This window comes from Anopheles merus, chromosome 2R (assembly GCF_017562075.2).
Source record: "Anopheles merus strain MAF chromosome 2R, AmerM5.1, whole genome shotgun sequence".
Lineage (NCBI taxonomy): Eukaryota > Metazoa > Arthropoda > Insecta > Diptera > Culicidae > Anopheles > Anopheles merus.
Window position 1 is genome coordinate 50506652 of NC_054082.1, and position 19004 is coordinate 50525655.

Genomic DNA, 19004 nt, shown 5'->3' on the forward strand with positions numbered 1-19004 from the left:
GTTTGGTCTCTTTCGATCTGCAACAATTTTCACAACAACGTTTGGTCCGATATTAATGCGTTCCAAATGCTGCGAAAGATAGTAATCATAATTGAATTGAGAGTTGGCTAAATATAAACCAGTAGAAGTGGAACAACCGTGCGTTGCAGACATCAAATTCGCACAGAGACGTGCTAAATGGTGCAGTATGTTTATCAGATTGTAGCGAAACGATTTCTCGGAACCTAGCCTCTCTAGACTTCACAACTACAAAGTGTTTACAATATTAGATTTTGCAAATATTTTGCATTTTACACCCAGCATTCACTGTGTTTCATTTCTTGGGAAGCATGATATACAAGAAAGTAGGTAAACAAAATCATTAAACGTCTACAATGTATTACGATTGTCTCTTAGAATTCCAACTATGATTTACATGATATTACAATTGTGCGATTCATCTACTTAGGAACCCTACAGTATACCAGTTCACCTGATGTTTATATCATCATGTTTGGATACCGAGGTATGGTATCCGAGCCACGGAAAATTATTCAAAAGCCATACATTGGCCGGTACATTTACTCCCTCGCCGATATGATCGCTCTAAGCAATCACAACCTTCGGTCGTGCAGCACACAAAGGTGATGGCCACATCATTAGAAACTCTGCGGAAGATAATAAAATGTGATAAAAGCTCCCGCGCGACAAACTGCCATAAAACAGTGTTTTATTATCCTGACTGACACTAGCACGCATTTTGTTCAGCCACTTCCGTCACAGTTCGTTTATGTTATTTTATTTTATTTTATTTTATTTTTCATCCCCGTTAGCTCATTAGTGTCGTACAGCAGATGCGCTCGGACATACATCGTGCGACCGGGGAGAATCGATGCACGACTGTGCACGACGAATGCAGAAATTAAAGTTTATTCTTTATACAAAATCCAACCAGCGTTCAGTCAGAGCTCTGTTGCGAGTTATGAGGCCGTACGCCCATCAGCGCCCTAACGGTACGTTGTACAATAAATCCCCATAACGCTTCCTCATCGATCGAAACTGCATCGGATCGCAGACCGCACATTGATGAGTTCCGAGCTGGACGCTCGACAGAGGATTTGAAAGGTAAATTAACACCATATTTTGATGGACGAAAATACATGGCACGCATAAAACTTGCACGTTTATATCTTGCGCTTAATGAAGTTTCAATTTGTTGAGAGATGTGTGTCATAAAGACAGAATCACATCGTCTGGCACCGTTCGTAGCACATCATAGTGAACGTTTACCATCGTTTAAATATCTGTGCCATAGGACGCGAATATCTGGAACTCTAAAAAACTGGACACCGTCTTCTAATAAAATGATCTATTCCTCACGATCGCATTCAGTTTTTCCTCATTTCAACTCATCAAATACGGGACCACCTCCTCTGAGGCCTGTCAGAGTCGGTTGTGCAATACAAAACCCTTAGCTTGGGCTTTGCACATCGACAAGATGATGGGGAGCGTATAATCGTCTGAGAGCAATCTGCAATTTGCAACCCAAGACATCATCAGACCCAGCTCGGACGCAAGTACTTTCTTTCTATAAACGGTTGTGACGGCTGGAGACTGGGACTGGAACTGGACTGAACAACCGAGCAACAGAGCAGAGCAGAATAATGAACATCTATTTTAATTTAGCACGCTCGGTGTCTAGTTCAGACGTCAATTGCGCATCGAAGGCGCGTCAGTTACACGCCCCCGCACTATGCCAAGATGCTAGAGCACGATCCGCACACCAGCGAAGTAAAGTCCTAGAAATTACTCCCCAACGGACCCTGGGGTCTAGGTTCCCCGCCGGATGGCATCTTTTCTGTTTCGTTTATATTTCGGAATGCATTCCAGATAGCTTAGGGTGAACATGATAGGTCATGACGCGTGGTCCGCACGGGAGTGGACCAGTTAATAGAGAAATATATCGACATTTAACATAATTTATTCCTTCCCACTAGCTATCGTTTTCTCCGTCTAGGAGCAGTGGCAGCACACTGTACGAGAACCGGCCACGATAAAAATGCAATTTGCATAATTGAAATAGTGAAATAGATTAGATCTCCTAAACATAACGCTGGACGGTAACGTAAAGAAACGAAAGCGATGAATCAACATCGCAGTACGGGCGTGCTAACAAGGCGTAGTGCCTGAAGAAGCTGCTAGTAAACCATTGGAAAGACAATTATCTTGCGTCTGGAAGCAGCGCATTGAGTATTAGCTGTTCGAGATAGTTAACTATTGCAAAGAGGTACAGCCATTGTCAGAAGAGCTCTCGGTAAGTGGAGTAGTCTTTGGATGGAAAAGTGGTAAATGCCAAGGTTAAACAATTTATAGTATTTTTTAAAAACCACTTAAAATTAATTATGTTCATACCATTTTTTTATTTCATTTGACAGCTCAGCTAGTTTTTAGGCGTATTTACATACTTATGTCTATTTGGGACGACAAGGTTTGATGAAGAAAAATGATAATACACCCTTCCAAAAGTATCGCCCTATGATTAATCGCGTCAAAGAATGTTTCAACCGTGGTAAGTGATTGCTACGCGCTGACAACTGGATGGAGATGGATTGATCAGCGCCCAACATCATTTAACTGTACCGTCGGCTAGGAAAAGAAATTGAGCTCTACGCACTGGGCACACGTCAGCCAACCCAAAACCTTCGGCACTCAGAGCGCCCGAATCAATTTAAAATAAATGCTGCCTGTTTGTACATCCAGCTAGATGAATCGCACGACATCAATTGACACATCGGCACTCGCATTGCCATTGGCCGATTGGCCGGTAAGCTAGTTGGTAGCGGTGGCGACAACGACAAAGACAAGTTTTTTGCTACCGTTCGCGCGCCACTTCTATAGTTGGGAACGCTTTACTTCGCGTGCCATTTGCCATAAGCTTGCGGCACACGATACGCTGTGTCAAACCGGTAGCGAACATGCTCCCTACAGCCGACATCTTCTCCCCGGTACCACCGGCAGTGTTAACGCGGTCGATCTACAAAGAGAAAACGCCGCCCCAAACACACCAAGCACTGGCCACAATCCGACGCCACGGTACCCGTTTCGTTTAATCAGTTTTTGATGATCCCATCCAATTATGACCACTGGATGGTTGCGTTTGTGGCTGTTTGGGGACAACTGTTGCCCTCGGGAGCCGATCTACCAGCTGCTCCGCACGCTGAGTGAAGCCGTGAAACATAAATCGAAGACAATCGGAGCATAAGGAGCAGGGCGATGATTGCGTTGCAACGGACGAGCACGCAGATCGATAAATCTAAATTATTAGGTCGTGACTTTCGCTGTCAGTTTTCCGCCAGACCGGGCGTGAATAGATTTACTTCAAAACGGGGACTTTGCTCTATGCGGGCTAAGATACACACACGAACCCGGTGGTAAGAGCAGCCCGGACACTTTATGACGCCAAACAGCTCACGAACCACAAAAGATAAATGGTACGTCTTTCCTCCGGGTTTAATGGGTGTCTTTATTAGAGTAATCTTGAGGATCTTAGGCTAACCTGTGGGATGCGAGAAACTAAAAAAACACACACACTCGCACACTCATTTCAAATCATTCCAAAGGTACCGTTTCTCACGCGACATCCGACAAATCCTACGCACAATGCACACAAACGTCAATAATCCATCAATTGTCGCATTAACCAGCCACACAAAACTGGGGCGCGCCAACAGTGCGTGGGACACTATGCACCAGGGACGTCATACAATCCGGTGAGACGACCGGTCCAGAAATGGATGCGATCATATGAATGGAAAGCGGTCGCATCCCGAAAATGGGCGTCGAATTAATTTTGGCGTTAAATACAACCCCATGGCGTTCGCGTGCAGTGTGCATTGTCATTTTCAGTCCTGAAGATTCCGATTCGATAACAGTTGCATTGCGCAACCTCAATTGCAATGCAACCGAAAAACTCCGATCCCGTGGCTGGACAAAAAGGGTTGAAATTTGTCCTTAAGCAACCGCAAGATCATCATTACCTTTGCAGTCACCGAGAAGGTGGGTGAGGCGATGGTAAAAAATCTCTCACCGTGAAACCATTCAAACTCCGACAAAAACGGACTTTAAAATCAACGCCCTCGAACTCTGCGCTGACCTGTGATTGAGTAATTTATCGCCGGGTCAGGACCTGCAGTAATATACCCTCCAGCCTGCGGTAGGTCGCACACTCTAGCAAATGATTCTAAAGTTCACTAACTCCGTATGCGGCGCATACCGGCGATAATGAGTTATTGGTGTCGGGGCCTTAAAAAAGACCGCAACATTAACAATCTTTACACATGCGATCAATATAAAGCCTGTCCTCAATGCACACGACGCTCAATAATGTAGATCGAGCACGAGTACAGCAAACTGCTTAGTGACACAACCGAAGGAGAGTCTTTAATTGGATCGAACCAGAAGTCGAGCCATTGGGTTTTTATGGAGCTTACCGTTGATGCAATAAATACTGTTACAAATGGCAATGGAGAAGGGAATGGCTGTACAGCCATCAACGGGAGTGTAATAAATGAGACAACTGAAATGGTGCGTCCTAAACCTAAGGAGAGAGAGGAGTGTGATACCAAGCGGATGCCAACGGCAAAGATTACGTGACCCTTTCCGGAATATGAAATCACATAAGGCGGTGGAATCCTCCCCGGTGAACTGCCAAACCGTAACCCACGCCACGCACGTCTGAAATATTGAAACACTGCACAAATGGGTTCACTGATGTAGTCTTGAAACCTCCGGTTTAGCGTGGGACTTTAAAGTCCCGTTTTGCTGCACCAACCAACCATCGTCTACGATTAAATTTAACGTGCCTTTTTTGTGAATGAAACAACTCCAAACGATCGCAATCAACTAAAACCTTTGGTTTTAGCATTTCATTCAAGTTTTTTCACGATAAAGTTGTCAGGACATGGGGGAGGGGAGGACTTTTCCAAAAAAGGGACACGCGTAAAATATCATTTTACAGAACAGTGTGCTCAGTTTCTGACCGGTATGAGGATTAATTTTCTCCTGTCTATTTTTCATTCTCTCTCGCTCTCTCACACGCTCTCGATCTTTCTCTCTCACGCTCCGATCTCTCTCCCTCTCTCTCTTTCTCCTTCAACACTATATGTTGTTGTGGCACTGGAAAGGATTATGGCATTGGGTGGTTGGTTTCAATCGTACCGTTCCATTCATGGCATACTTTGGTTGCACTTGGTGGCTTTGGGCTTTTAAACGCGGTGGCAATGTGTATCTGTTTGTGCGTGTGTCGTTTGTTGATCTAATGAGAGTTATTGACGGTTGACCAAATGAGATAGACGACGAACGGACACAGCTTCACAACTATCTAATCAACTAACCGATTTAGGAATAAATAAGCCACCTATAGGAGTAGTATGCAAATTTGATTTATAAAACCATTGTTCCGATTGGCAGCTAGGATTTAAATTATGCATACATAAATTCATCTAATGTAGTTGTAGATCCAATGAAGTATGTACTCACTCTAAGCAACTGTTGCTGAAGCTAAATTGCCGACATCCAGTATCCATCCAGCAATGGCGAATGCTTTCTGCTTCTAATAAGCTAGCTGTAGTTGTTCAATGGTAAATAATTTCATAACATTACCAAATATGAAGCAAACCACAGCTAGAATGCAAAGTTATACTCGCTCATTTTAGATCAACACTAATCGCATGTTCTGAAATGTGTACTGCACGTTTTTCAGTGAGATATGGTATGAAAGGATCTGGAAAGAAAAAGAAGATCATTTGTACAAAAAGAGTTTTCTATCATATTTTTAACGTAAATATCTTTTTTTTTTTGTCGTTTAACATTGGTTAGTCAAGATGCTGAAGGTTTAAGTAAGTATCTTTAGCTAATGTAAAATTCATCCTCCTCCTTCAGTGGTGAATTAGCAAAGTGAAATTTCGCTAGCCACCTTTCAAAAGCAGACAAAACTGTAATGTAAACAGATCGTTTTGGTCAGCTCGTTCCATTTTCGAACCTCATTCCATCGGCGATCGTTAGACCAAACCCCGAACGCCAGACGCGTGTGTGAGTAAATTTTGCAAAGTTTATTAAATTCGATCCTCCGGCTTCCTGGGCGCCAGCTTCGTCACTACCATCACTAAAGCCGTGTGGCCACCGTGACGAGTCACCCCGTGCTGTGCACATGGCGCACGATCTTCCCGTTCGTCAAGACGGCAAGATGGTGGGGTCCCAGGGGTGGCCTAAAAAGGGGTCTATTGGCAATCTAAATATGCACGCTTAGCTCAACGCTTAACCCTGGCACGTTCCCAAATTAAGAGGCCAAGATAAATGTTTAGATAAAGTCAGATTAGGTTACGCACAGAGGGATTGAGGAAAGCGGCCGGCATTGCAAATGTTACAGGTGGAGAAGAAACTTTAGAAACAAGCTTACCAGCCTGATCGCGCACCATTTTAGCAATAACCCAGTCAGCTGGGTAATGGAACAACCGTGCGAGCGGACATGAGAGGCGAAGGAAAATTGCTTAAAACATTCGTCCCATGGCACGCGAATACATTTCGGAGGTTGATTTCCCTGCCAGCAAATGGGGGAACAAAAACGATGGCGATAAACGATGGCCAGCATTTCATGGGAACCACTTGCAAGCGGCTACAGTGTTGCTATGCTACATATGCAGCATGCTTGCACTATTGGCTGAATGGTATGAGGGGCTGGGGCAAAAAGCTGGAATGTTTCCCGCTCCCTCAACGGTTGCTGGTGATTTAAAAGGAGTAATAATCGCACACGTTCCACCAATCGATCTACACTCCATCCCAGATGTACGGCGGCTAATTAGCAAACCACCTCGATTGCATTCCTACTGTACACCATTACACACACCGCACAACAACTAACACTGTGTGTCTGGCCGTCTGGCAGTAGTAAACTGAAAAGGGAAACGTATCCACTCCGATCTCTATCGGAATATTTATTTTACTCCTTCTAAGGCAGTGCGAGTGCGCGGTGGAAAATGAAAAACCCGCGTGGCTGTGGCAACTAGATTCGCATCTGGCAGTCTGGATCCACCGCGATACTGTGCCCAAGACGGGCAACGAGTCTGCTCTTGACGGAGCTGCCGTTTACGCTAGTCTACTTTTAGACCAACCCGCTTGCCAACGAGCGGCTAGACACATTACGGCATCCCGTTACCACCTCCACTACTGCCGCATAACGTCTGTTATAGTTTGTTTTAGTTATTTTACTTCAACACTCATTTTTTTTTCTTTTCGTTGAAGTTTAACCCTGGCGGTGTGGTTTTTCTTTTAATGTTTTCCGCATTTCCCACCGTGCAGTACTGATACAGCCTGGCATACGGTACTGACAGACTCAATGCTGACGCCATCAAGATTTAGACTTTCGCTTTCCTTGAAGTCCTAGTGTTGTGTTTTCTCTCTCCCTCTCTCTCTCTCTCTCTCTCTCTCTCTCCCTCTAGTATCTGTGAGGAAAGAAATTCAATGCCAGAACTGTAGCGATGCCTATCGGACCCAAGAACTCCGCTAGACATCGCGATAACAGTGTGCGCATCACAGCAGAATCCAAACGATTGTTTGAAATCATCCATGATACATTAGCTACTGCTGATTTCGAGATTAGTTATCAAAAAGTAACAATGTATGGAATTTCATTGCACAGCAAAATAGCAAACTTTACACCAAATCAAAGCGCATTAAAAAAAGAGGGGAGAGAACCGATCCGCACCACACTGCCGTGCCGATCGGGCGAGGTTATTGACAGCTGCTTCCTCGACGTAATGCTAAACACTCCAATCCAAGTGGATGCCGCTAAAAACAGAAGTCAGTGGAAGCAGCGGGACCGTGTTCAAGTAGGGTTAAGCGAATTTTCAAGGTTGAGTGTGAGAAGGTACGCTAAATTTATACCGTGCACAAACGCGCTCGCTTTCGACGGAAGAACTCATCGCGAGCGGTCAGGTTCAGGTTGCGCGGCGGCGGCGTGAGCCGGTGAGTTCGATCGCATCGGTTGCGCTGCGTAAGTGCGTAAACGATTTTAGCAAACGGAGATGTGGCGGTGCCTCATCTGGGAAACAGCAAGGCCTGGGTAGCTGGGGTGCCGCTGTGACGCAAAGGGTGTCCCAAAAATGGAAATGTCATTTATGGTAGGCATAGACTTTGAAGCCGGTCGTTGCTCGTTTGTTCGCCCGGTCGTTCGGGTGTACAATGGCGTCGATTATGTAGCGAATTGGACAAGCTCGATGGGATAGTTTAGTTTTTTTTACTCTTTTTTTGCTTGTAAATGCAGTAAGGACAATTTGATTCACAACCAGCTGTACCATTTGGTATACATCTACTCGTATGCGTTGTTTTGATTTCATATTTATTTGATGGCTAATTATAAAGGTCTAAAGATTAGTCAGACGATTAAGCAGGCCTATCAATAACAAAGTATATACGATATATACGATTTTAACCGGTCTCATGGTGCAGTCGTCAACTCGTACGACTTAACAACATGCCCGTCATGAGTTCAAGCTCCAAATAGACCGTGCCGCCATACTTAGGACTGACTATCCTGCTGTGGTGGGGTAATCCAAAAGTCATTGAAAGCCAAACCCCACAAGTGGTACAGGCAGGCTTTGACCGACAACGGTTGTTGAGCCAAAAAGAATAAGAAGATACGATTTATAGATCCATCAACATTCTTTAAAATGTATTGTCAATAAAATTGATATAAATTGAACATTACCGTATTTTTAATACCCATTACTCCGTGCAATGGATTTGTATTACTCCATGTGCATGATGACCATACAGATCGTTTAAAAACTCCAATCGGATGATCTAGCAAAATAACAACTCTAGCAGAGCGTTTCTTGTTAAACAAAACTACAGCAAACTCTCACATTTCTAATGTGTCCATCACAAGGATTACCTACCAGTTAAATGGGAAACCATTCGGAACCTTCCCATTTTCCCTGAAAAGTACTAGCCAAAGCTAATTATGCACACGACAGCACATTCCCGAAGGTAATGTAGTAGGCCTACATAGCTTTGCCGGCTTGTGTTTTCTGAGGAACGGGTCATGCGAGATATGTGTCAACATCGCTGTTCCGCCCTAGAAACCGAGTCCGAGGCCCGAGACGGCCTGATGGGTGTAAGATTTGTTGAGCTCCAGGGAAACGGAACGATGAATCTGATCTCCACATCACCTGACATTGCCGGTGCACATGCTCCACATGCTCCAACTGGTCCACCGATGTTTGCGCACGTGGTGAACTCATTCAAGAATTATGCAAGTAATTGCTTCTGCCACGAGCGACATCAAATCCCGACTGATTCATTTTTTGCAGACGAGTTACACCCACGGGGCCAAGGAAAAGAAGAGAACCAACACAACAAGCTGCATAAATAATCCACTGAAAGCCGTTACGGTTTTAGCTGGTATCGCTACAAGCCACCAAGAAACTTCCTTTGGCGGCACCACGCTTTCGGCAAATGTTAGTGAACAGCTGTCCGAGCAGTTCCAGAAAAAATAAGGAACATCTCCTGCCGCTGCTGCCCGATTAAAACATCTAAGAAGCACTGGAGACAGGAGAAGGTAACATTCTAAGCGTGCGAGAGGGGCACGATAAATTAGTTCTATCAGTTTATGGTGTTTATGAAAAGTTAATTCCACCCGCCCATCATCCGGACTATTCCCTCGCGGGGGCGGCGAATATGCACTCAGTCTTGCTGAGGCATCCCAAGGCGTTTCGGTGCGTGTGAATGTAAACGGTGATCGTTGGCTCGACCAGACCCCGACATTCGTAGCTGCCTGTAACGTACGTCGACGGAATAGACTTTGGGGAGCGATTCGCAAACGTTATTTACGGTGTCTTGGGATCATCTGCTATGCCGCCGGACGGGGAACCGGTCATCCAACGGCAACCACCGTCCGTCCAGCGTCCTATAACGTCCAGGCTAATCTTTGCCCCACTTTAACACCGTGACTAAACTCGCGCACGTTTCTCACATTGACATTTGTTACTCACCGCAGGGGGGTATTAAGTCACAATTCTGCGCAAAAGAAGCATCTCTGCTAGGTTAAATATCTTGCATACGGAACGGTAACAGCAGTAATAAATAACAACAACAACAACAACAACTGCATGCATTCGGTGATGGAATTAGTTCCGATTAACTCTAAAGTGAAAAAAAAACGGTCGAAAGGAAGTTACCGATTAGAAACCGCAGCCGCTCCATACGATTGGAGGCGCTTTCCGTCGAACATTTACTCATAATTTGCGGGAGCTAATGCACAAAAACGCTCACACACAAGCTTGATGCAAATTTAAGCCCAAAAACTCACATTACCGCGCCCACCGGGGGAGCAGAGCCTTCAGAAGTATTCAAAAATCGATGATAATCGGTAATAAATTCGAAGATTGGTTTACTTTGCTTTGTTTTGCTAATTCTGCCGTGAGTGTTTGTATGTTATTCTCCCTGCGTTGCGTTGATGAAAGCAAAGCAAAGTAAAATGTTAAATGAACAAACCCTCCTGCGACCTCCTCCAAAAACAAAGGGAAACAAAAAAACACTAAAACGGATACCACATTATTTGATCGTACCTTTGCCGATCACATGAACAACACAACACATGGGCAAAGTTTTGGAAATATCTTTCGACAAGTTTATCGATTTACCCGTAGGATTGACACCCACCGACAACCGCAATGCTCGCCCCAATGGATACCTCGAAACGGTGAGAAAAATTGAGGAGCATGTGGCAGAATTAGCATGAGGAAATGGGTAAAGGCAAATAACGTCTAATTAGCAGTCCGGTAAGAGAGGGATGCCCTCACTAAACTTCGTTCTGGAGTGGTAGTGTATTCGATTCAATTGGTATCGCAAGCCGGATGTCTTGATTCCCATGGCTGGATCAGAACAGCTGGAGGAAGTTTCTACAAATAGTTGCACTTTTTAATGCGAGAGGGACGGCTTTACCGTATCGCTTAGTTTTCATAATAATTGTTATATAATATAAAGAATTAGCTTGCATAGTTATCAAGAATATGTACTTCCTGCTACGTGATTTTATCTTAAATTATTAGACATTTCCATCGATCTCCCATCGAGTGTGACGTCAATACAATGTGACTAGGATTGATAGAGCAACATATAGATGGCCGTAAAGACTTCAAATATAAGATCTGACATTCTCACTCATAGACAGCGTCTCGTGGAATATCTCATTTTTAGCTTTTCCACGTCGAGTTGTGTCTACCCGCTGCATCACATTTGAACAGATCGCCCTTAGACAGATCAATACAAAGGTAAGACGTAAACGAAAAAAGACGTCTGTCATGTGAGTCTAACGCTGGGAATTGGACACTGTATCTAACTCGCACGGAAGACCTCCTACCACCCCCATCCTATTTACAGCAAAGGTATAAGCTTAGCTCCGTCTCATCAATTTGCGGGAGTAACTCTTTTGAAATCCTCACTTCCAATCTGTCATCGAGCGTTCCAGCGTGGAAGCTTTTAATTGACATTTTTTCTAAAGCCTGTTGACAGTTTAAACGTACCCGTGCGTCGTAAGAAGGCAATACAACCCGATAACTGACCGAAACGGGTAAGCATACCTTGAAGATGAAATGAATCGATAGTGTCCGATTGCTAAAGCCGCTGCCACGTCGAACCGGCCCAACCGGGTCGAACTGACCCAAACGCAGCAACGATCGAATGTTTCGCCGCCAGCAGTGACCATAATCTGCACGGGGTGTATGAAGAAGATTTTCTACACTTCTACTCACCACTACAAAAACCCACGCTAACGATGGGTCTTGTTAAAATAAAGGAAAATCTACACCGTCCACGATCTTTGCGTACCGCTGTTGACAGACCAAATTCCTCGGCAACGAGATTAATTCCTAACATATTTTTCCCTCTTCGAGGTGAAGGTGCAAGTGGCATGGACTGGTGTAATGAAAGGCTGTCTTGCTACGGACACCCTAGACGAGGTGTATGTTTAATGCCCGCCTAATGACACCCTTAACGGCGAGCACGAAGAACAATGCGAATGGTTGAAATGCTTTCGATATCGATGGGTTACTTCTTTACGGAACATTCCAAACACTTCGGTATGATCGTGCATCGATCGAAATACGATCCCATCTGCGGCTGCACTCTGTGGAATGTCATTGCTGTGGCTCTCTCGGGGTAGAATCAGGCCAATGTTCTGCTAAATACATATGAACCACATGTTACCTGAAAATATTCCCATTTATGTTCTTCGACCACAGTCTAATGGGGAATAAAAATAGCGCATAAATTAACGATAAGACATTTGCATTTTTAAGATACATTTAAATATTAGCAATTAAGTGTCGCATCCCTAAGCTTTACGCGCTTCTTTATTCAGTTTGAAATGATAAACGAAACATACTTATAGATTTGCGTAAGAGCAGTGTATAAGAGTAGAAACGTGAAGCTATAATAAACAAAATTATACAGCTTTAACATATTGATCGTAACACCAGCCCGATTGAAGAGCTATTTCCTGCCGTGCTAAACGTGTGACGCGATCAACGCACCAACGAAAAACAGCAGTCCATAATTAATGGCTTATCGTTTGATAGCATAATCCGTCAGCAAACTTCCGACTTTGTGGTGAACCCGCCATTGAAAGACATCACTTAATTTCAAGCGATTTGTCAACTCGGTTTCTAACTGTGCCGAAAGATTGCGCTGTTTCTTAACAAGCCGACGAATCTACAAAAAAGCGCTCCCATACAAATTGTCCTCACCTGCACATTAATCAAATCAGCTGAGATTAAAACTATACCGTTATCGGTATTTTTATCCAAAAATTTGAAACCCAAGTATAAATATTTCCTCGCTTTGTCTTGTTCCCCTCCCAAACGACCGGTGTTACCTTGTACTAATCGACTCCCTTTTTTCTACGTCCCGCAAACGAGAAACAACGACATCGGACACCGATTTCACAACATCGCTCACCACAGCGGAATGACAAAATTTACGCAGTTTCAGTTTAAAGCTGTAAATATTAAACCCAAAGTCTGCCGGCAACGTTAATGATGATCGTGTTCAAGCTTCGACGGTTTCGATCATTTCTCCCACTGCCAAAACAACGTCATCGGTTGGCTCGATAAATTAAGTCGTGTCCTTTCGGTGCGCCTGTCACCACGTGCCACCTTCGCAAAAAAGCGAACAGATAAGTAAGATAACCTCCATTTCCGTGCCATGTACGCGTAGACAGACACCGGCCAGACAGTACCAGAAGTGTCGGCGAAGATTACGGTTATTACTCATCCGGAGTCTCGCTCGGACCTCTGGCTCCGGGACACCTACCCATCGGTGGGGCGATACTCACCGACCAACGGTAGTGAGTTTCCAACATCTATATTAATATTTTCTCATCAAGTCAAAGCTTCTACCGTTCGCGATGCGCCAAATGTTGGCATAACCCATTGGTAGAGCTAGGGGGAAAACGACGTACGCACACGCGATACGAAATGACAGCCACGGCTGTTCAACGGAGAAGACATTGAGTAGAAACAACTGTTTTCAAGGATTTTGATTCTCATCGGGTTCTCAGTCGACTTTCAACACTGTTGCACATCTGCACGGCCCATCTTGGTGTACATCCTGCCGCTAAAAAAAGATACAGTTCACTTGGTTTCGACTTGCACATCTGCATTTCCAATGCCGCATCACAATCGCATGCGTAAATGTCTGAAAATCTGTACTCAGACTGCAATATTGTTTGAGCCTCACAACAAATTAACTAATCTTTTTGCTCCAAACCGACTGGAGGAGGTTTCAATAATGGTATACTTTACTGTTAGCGCTATTAAACAAATTTTGTATTATTTTTGCATAGATGACCTCTTCCGTGCTTTCTTTGTTTCCATGTTCCAGATTTATAACTTGCCAACTCATGATGGAGTTCTTTAGAGACTTGCATATTTATTGTTATTACATTCTCAACACACTCTCGATCACAGTGTCGAGCAGTTGCAGAATTATGCACTCTCAACAATTCATCTCCAGACCAATGGAAATGAAGAAGGCACTGCGAACTTTATGCAAAATAATAAAACACACCCGACAAGTATCTGCAATTTTGCTACGCATTTATTGGCTGATCACTTATTTATGCCCACTATCCAAGATCAAACTGCAGATTCTGTCTCGCCTGCCATACCCGATATGTTTATGCCTTTCAAGATAATTTCAAATGGGTTTTATTTAATGGATTGAGACATTCCTTGAACCATGGGACATCTTGTGTTGCGCTGGAAAAAAACCCCTCATTCCTGTTTTTTCGCCAAGAAAGAGGATTGGTGAAGGTACAGACAAGACAATACATTAAGGATGCGCGATCTCCTGCGAACGGACGGATCGAAAGGTGATGATTTGTTTGATGATATTTTACATCGAAAGGCCAACGGTCCGCCGCTGAACGGAGTAACAACAACAAAAAACATGTAAGTTATGGCGCAATGGAATGAATTCCGGTCGCAAAATAACAATGGGATGAATGGGAATCAATAATCGTGAGTTATTGTGCTACGACGCAGCTTGACTTTATTACTCAACCGAGTGTGAGCAAAACCTTTTTACAGGGAGGAAAAAATTGCGAGTTTTATTGTGGGCACTAATGATTCTGAACAAAATGTGAAAGTTATTAAATTTATTTGAATGTTATGGCGAAACCTTTCGTTTCAAAAGGGCTCCAGTTGAATCTGTGTTCAACGTTAAATATCATTCTTTGCATAAAAGTGAATAAATTTACTCAATTCAGGATGCCTAAACTGCTATCCTAAATTTGTTTTTGCCGGTCCAAAATAATCAAAATAAAGTAATTTGCGAATATTTCAAAATCGCAATCAACATGAAAGCACCAGTACAGCGCGAAGAAAGGCCAACTCCCACGAAGCAACATTTATCTTTTTAAAAGTTTTTCGCAATTGCTATAGCAATAAATATCTTGAAGTGTACATTATGAATATATTCTGTTCATGACATTTATACATCAATAAATCAAATAGAATGCCAAATGAAATTGATTCATTTTAGAAATTGGCTGAATTGCGTATTTCTATCACTTAATGTGGGAGTTTCGTATGATACACGAAATATAATGAAGGTTTCTATGCTATCGCGTGTTTTTTTATCAGTTTAACGGACCTCTTGTTCAAGAGTGGCATGTATTTGAAGTTTAAAACCACAATAAAGTAGACGAAATCCTAGATATTATTTGTCTTAACATCTGACTGAATCGATGCAGACACAATTTTACGCTTTTGGCTATCTGCTTCCGCCATCATCCATCTTTCACGTCGTTGAAAGTATTAATTGAATACAAACAATAAAACCGCTGACACATTTAAGGACAATCTCCCGTCATCATCAATTTTAGTAGCAACGATTAAACGCATTGCACAATATGCACATTACCACATCGGCAACATCCTTAACTGTCGGCGAATTACTTCGACCACGCGAGTTGCAAGGATGCAACACCATCAAGGAGCTTCAATGCAGAACAAAAGAACAACCCTAGCCGATGGCTGACATTGGCGAATTGGTTTCATCTTTCATCAACGCTTAGTCGATAGTCCAAGGGTAGAGGATAGTAATGCGCCTTTCGTTTTGGTGCTTTTTGTACTTTGCGTACGCGTCGTCCTTAAGCAAGCTTATTGCAGTTCTTTGTCCGACCGGGTGCGAACGCGATGAGTTATTGCGTTCCAGCCAGCCACTATCTTTGTGCGCCTTGTTGTCACAAGCTTCGCAGATATTACGCAACGGTGCAACATGAGATGCCAGCAAACGAACTCTGACGCAGCGCGTTTTGAGGGACCGCGGAGGAGAGGTGTGGAATAGGACAAAATATGACATAGGGTGAACCCGTTCCCGGGGCCGGCCTTGGTACGATTTATAGTGTATCCTGCATTCATGGTTACACGAAAACAAAAGTAACATCATGTAATGGCAAACCGTTTCGGATTGAAAGTGAAAAAGATGGCAATGTGGAAGTGGATGAATTGAAACGGCGGAGTAGGAGGGAGTTGCCGATAAAAAATAGCTTCATTCCAGGCTCCGGGGCGCAAGAAAGGAGAGACGGGAAGGTTCGAATGGATGGAAAGTGCATTAATCAATGCATTGGCATTCGCTGATCGGTTTTCTACACCTCGCCGTTTTCGCACTCACCATGTGAAGGTGAAATGGAAATCAGTTCACCGGAGACAGGCCACCGAAAACGGCACAAAACTACACACCTTTATTCCGCCCGACAGGGAAGGGAACTCGGTACCCATTAATCATTCGTCTGGCGCGATCGCTACAATTACGCAATTGTTCTTGTTCTGAGTCACAATGTGATTGTATTTTAGTATATATTATCCCAAAAACTACAAGCTTTTTGAGGTTTAATACACAATTAACATCAAAAAAGTTATTTTCATCTTTTTCAACAATATGTTTACCAGTATACATGCTGCAAATGTGAAAAAGTTGCCCTAAAACCCACGCTTCTGTTCACCCAGGCACACAGACTACTTCCCGAAAGTGGCCCGAGAAAACATAATTCATGCGCATATTTACACGTCTCTTAGTCACCCACCCGCCAGTCCCCCAAACCCTCAATCATGATGAAGGATGGCGTAATACTTGCAGCACATTTTGCCGGTTTTTTCATCAGGCACGCCGAGCACACCGAGCTTGGCGGCCGTTGGTTCCAATTTTAGTGGCCGCTGCTTAAACTGCAGCAAAACATGCGTGTAAATTGCCGTCCATCGCGGTCGCGAATGTCACCATCGCAATCATGGGACGATCCAGTAGTACCCGTACCTTTAACGCACCCATTACAATGCATTACGCTCGTGATAGATGGGCAAGCGGGGAGCGAGACCTCCAAAAACTCCATCGGAAAGTAATGCTTGTTGCAAATGTAGCTGAATGTATCCCGCGAAAAGGAAAGTCATTAACGCAGTGCTCGAGATTTCGGGTAAAGTGTTATAAATTGTGCCCTGTCATCGCTGGCTGGCCACATTCAATGAGCATTGCATTGCACACCGCTGTGGCAGCTGTAACTGCCAAATCCATCAACACAAATGTCAAATGCGTGGCGTGCATGGAGGCGAAACAAAAGCAGCCGATATTTAATGGTAAGGACGAGAAGCCAGGGTAGAGGTGATGAAGCGATCAACATTTGTTTCGTCCTATCACAACCGATCATCAATCTGTCGATTCATCCATCGTAAAAGCTGTACCTGTAAGGGAAGCTACATTTTCCATTGATCGAAGGGTGCTTTTAAAGTAAACATCAATTTAACCGCACGATGAAAGGCTATTCAAAAAAGTAAAAACAAGACACCGATACTGTTCGAAGAGAACAAAAGTTGGGCAGAAGCTAGGGTTTACCTTCGAAAACTGGGCAAGGTGGTCACGAACACACACCCCAGGATTGATGTGGACTGATGGACATATGTCGATACATGGCTGGTACAAGATGTCGGTGCTGCAGTTAAATAAGGAAAGAAAGGATCGCACCAACGAACGCAAAGAAGCAATTGTTTTGTCAATATTTATGTCATGATCGATTCGTGTAATACGAGCGCTCCAAGGCTCCCAGGAACGGGTATGACAAATCGATACCAAACAGGATGAAAACAAAAGTTACAAAATCAGGTCGAAGTCCGGTAAAGGTTAACGTCTACTCTCTTTTTGGGTCACTCTGGTGTAATGTAAAACATCAAGCAAGGTACAAACAGTCTGACATAAAACAGATATCAATTTTTATGACTTGTTGCTTCCGATGAAAGGTATAAGAAGATGTTGTTTGGAAATGGACAAAAAAAATTAGATAACAGTAGAGTTTTCGGTGCCAATCATTGGAAGACAACAATTCGTCAATTTGCATAGTAACATCCCATTACTTTTGGGGTAAAAGAACAATCAAATCAAGAGTTCCAAGGGATTCAAAACCAACAAATATTACCGTAGGTTTGGTGTATAGCGTAAGGTTTGTTATAAATAAATCATATGCCTTCATAGATGGAGACGCATGATGCCTCACAGTAAATCACAACACAGCGACAAAATGCCTTGCTGAAATGATTGGATATTACGTTACATTGCTCTGTGCGAAATAAAAATATGGCACACAGTCAACAAAAGATATCGATATCCTCGTAAGCAAAAACACATATTTGTTCAGATGCTGTGATCCGATCGAATAAAGCCAACAGCGGATGATGACCAACATGACGATGACTAATGTGACATCGGATGAATCCCGCCAGAAAGCGTGGAGGTTATGTGCTTCGTTAGCATGTGCTGAGAATGGCAACCCCTACATTGGTGGTCCCGATTAAGTGGGATTTGTTGCTGGCCGGTGATTGTGGCACGCATGTTTTCAATTATGAGCGGTTGCTTGACATTTATGGAGCATCATTTTTACTCGCTTACGCTCAAGTCCAAATGAGGTCAGTGTGTTTGGCGGAAGAATTGATGTTTGATTTGAAACGATAGTAGCCCAGCTGAGAGAGATTCTGGAGAACATGTGCGATATCTAGGGGAAATTAATACACACGCCGAAACAATACACATCCACAACTTCCCAAAATGGGTCGTACGTGATCTCATAATTTGGGACTTTATTAGAACATCATTTGCTACGCTAGTTCAAACTGTTTTACTGCCTAAAATGTTCTCGATTCGTGAGCGAATGTTCGATACGCCAGAAAGCGTTTAGGATGTTTGGCCCATTTAGTGTTGTTACGAAATGCTAGAATTGCTTCAAAACATGACTAACAGAAGTTTTGAACGTTACACCACACGATGTGACTTACTCGTGATTTTTTGCTTGGACAATGACTTTAAACACGCTTGAATCTTAGGAAAATAATTATAAAAAAAGGTTTTACTTCTTTTTCCGTTCAATTACAGTCGTTGACACCAAATGTTGGCTTTAAAGCATAAATTTTTGACAATGCGCATAC

At 43.5% G+C, this 19004-nt stretch overlaps 1 protein-coding gene across 8 annotated transcripts in view; it reads right to left on the reverse strand.

Moving 5' to 3' along the window:
• LOC121591113 (A disintegrin and metalloproteinase with thrombospondin motifs 9) overlaps positions 1-19004 on the reverse strand; it is a 150621-nt gene that overhangs the window by 109745 nt on the left and 21872 nt on the right. For 7 of the 8 annotated variants that reach the window (XM_041911500.1, XM_041911499.1, XM_041911505.1 and 4 more), the window contains exon 2: positions 5518-5761. The exons of the other annotated variant lie outside the window; for it this stretch is intronic. The gene's annotated coding sequence lies outside the window, so the exon portion shown is untranslated. The remainder of the gene's footprint in view (positions 1-5517; positions 5762-19004) is intronic. 8 annotated transcript variants of the gene reach the window in all.